The following is a 3,023-nucleotide window of genomic DNA, read 5'->3' on the forward strand; positions in this document are numbered from 1 at the left end:
TCAGCCTGATGTGGACGCAAACTAACTTTGCCCAAGGTAGGCTCGACTATACTTGCCCTAAAATGGCTTCGAACCAACTTAGCCTAAGGTGAGTCTTTTAACTCGACTCATATAGATTTAACTTGGTCTTAGGTAGACCTAACCTAGCTAATTTGAGGTGGGATTAACTTTACACAATATAATGTGGGTCTATTAGGACTCGAGGATCTAAGTTTATTTCGATTTGAATCAACTCAGTTTAATGCAAACTTGACATGCCACAACTCAAGATGGGTCTTACTCCACTTGCCTTTAAGTGTGTCTGACTCAATTGAGGTGAGTCTGATTCTACTTGGCCTGATATAAAGCTAATTAGAATGTCTCAAGATAGGTCTAACTTGACTCAAATTTATCAATTTAAGTGGACTTAAGTGAGTGTTACTCAACTTGATCTAAACCTCAACCTAAAATGCACCCAATGCGAATAAAACAATCTTAATCTAAAAAATATTACATAATTAATAACATATATATCATTTGAGCAATAAAAATTGGTAAAAGAAGAAAACTTCAATAAAAATAAAATAATAGAAAAATAATATTATAAAAGATAAATATAGTAAAAAATTACCCAAATAGTTGACTGTTACTAAAATAATAAAAATATAATAGTTTATAAAAAGACTTTAGGTAACCTACTCTTGTAATTTTGTATAAAACAGCCCTTTCCTGATTGGACAAACTTTTGCCGGGGTTTACAACTAGAGCATGCGATTTTGGTATTTTTTTCTTACTCCAGTTTGTTTTATCCTTCATATGGTTTCTATCAGTAAGCAACAGTGTCAAGAGCTTATAATCCAAACATGGACTCCCATTCTGTGCGGCTAATTGATCGGTATCATTTGGCTACAAAAAAACGTTAATGCATTGCATACAGTCCATAATCAATATATAATTTTCGTTGTACAACTCTTAAAGTGTCAAAAGAAATATTAGAAATTCCGAATACGTTGAGTACAAAGGTTCTTTTTCTGGTACTAAGTTGCTTGGTTTTTCATTTTCCTTCAGGCACGTCTTCGTTGGTGCGAATGCCATTATGCAATCATCATGATGCCTCCGCCTTGCTTAGGTTCAAAAACCTCTTTCTTGTTGTCCAAACTGACGCAGGTTCGTGTGAGTCTAGAACTGGAGTGAGTTGTGATCCAAAGACAGAATCATGGAGGAATGGCACGGATTGCTGCATGTGGGATGGGGTCAGTTGTGACAAGAAATAAGGACACGTCATTGGGTTAGACCTTAGCTGCAGTTGCCTTGAAGGTTCATTTCATCCCAACAACACTCTCTTCCAACTCACTCACCTTCAAACACTCAACCTAGCTTTAAATGGCTTTTACGATTCTCCAATGCCTTCGGAATTTGGTAATCTTCTAGCTCTTACTCATCTAAACTTATCTCTCGGTTCGTTTACCGGAGTTATTCCTTCCAAATTCTCTCACCTCTCGAAATTAGTCTCGCTTGATCTCTCTACCAACCAACGATGAAATGACAATTGAATCAGCAACCCTGGGAAAGCTCATTGTAAATGCAACTCATTTAAGGGAGCTCACTCTTGATAGACTAGATATGTCTTTGATTAAACCCAGTTCTCTGTCTTTGTTACTTAATTTTTCATCCTCTTTGGTCTCTCTTGGACTTCAAGGTACCCACTTGCAAGGGAAGCTGGAAACTAAGATACTCTGTTTACCCAATCTTTCAACACCTTGATCTGTCTGATAATCCTGATCTCGAAGGTGAACTTCCAGAGTTCAATTGGAGCACTCCTCTTAGATATTTGGCCATTCGTCATACCAAATTTAGTGGCGAGATTCCATTATCACTTTCAAATCTTCAACATCTCACTTACATCGATCTTTCAGAAAATAATTTCAGAGGACCCATTCCTCAATGCGTGGGCAACATCTCACAGTTAAACTATCTGGTCCTCCGTTCGAATAACTTCAGTGGTGAGATTCCGTCCTCTCTTTTCGACCTTCGGCATCTTATTCATTTAGATCTTTCAAAAAATAATTTTGATGGTGAGATGCCCAATTTGTTTGACAAGCTAAGCAAATTAGAAGTTTTTGATCTTTCTAGAAACAACCTAGTTGGCCAATTGCCATCATCGTTGTTTGAGCTGACACACCTTAGTTATTTAAGCCTTTCAGTGAATAAATTGGTCGGAGAAATATCAAATAAAACCAGTGGACTTTCTAATTTAGCTACTCTGGATTTGTCCGATAATTCGTTGAACGGAACAATTCCATGTTGGTGTTTGAATTTGTCCTCGTTAGTTTACTTACGCCTTGATGGGAACCAGCTTACCGGGTCAATTGGAGAATTCTCTACCTATTCATTGGAAGTTTGTGATCTATCTTATAACAATTTTCAATCTCTTAGTGGTGGCACTGTTAAAAGTTTCCCAAAATCCCCTGCCCAACCTTATTCTCTTGATTTAAATCTTTCCAACAACTAAATTCATGGAAGGATTTCAGAAGGTTTTAATCATATGACGGAGACTTTGGTTTCTTTAGATCTTTCTCATAACTTTCAAACATCGGTTGGGAATCTCTTACTGTCGAGTAAGAATATGGTTTACGTTGACCTAAGCTTCAATATGTTGGAAGAAGATATTCCTGTTCCCCCATCTACCGTTCAATTCTTTTCTATCTCAAACAATAAATTGATTGGAGACATCTCTTCGTCTCTTTGCTTTGCAATGCAAGCTCCCTTGTGACACTCATCTTGTCTCACAACAACAAGAAAGTAAATATGAATACACTTTTGATCAATTGAAGAAAAACACAAAAATGAATGGATGATATTGAAAATATGAGATGAATATGTTGTTGGGGTTTAGATTTCACCTAGTTTACTCTCATGCATATATGAATTCATCTTTTTCATTAATTTTAATATCATTTTCTAAATTACTTAAAACCCGATGTCTCGACGAATAAAGTCTATCCTTAATTACTAGATCACAATGTCTTGTATCCCTAATAATT

General features: G+C 36.3%; 1 pseudogene; it reads left to right on the forward strand.

Moving 5' to 3' along the window:
• The first annotated feature begins 897 nt into the window (after nt 1-897).
• LOC148205191 (uncharacterized) lies at nt 898-2,491 on the forward strand (annotated as a pseudogene).
• The last annotated feature ends 532 nt before the right edge of the window (nt 2,492-3,023 follow it).

Source organism: Vigna umbellata, chromosome 1 (genome assembly GCF_029865625.1).
Source record: "Vigna umbellata cultivar VRB3 chromosome 1, Vumbellata_1.0, whole genome shotgun sequence".
Taxonomy (NCBI): domain Eukaryota; kingdom Viridiplantae; phylum Streptophyta; class Magnoliopsida; order Fabales; family Fabaceae; genus Vigna; species Vigna umbellata.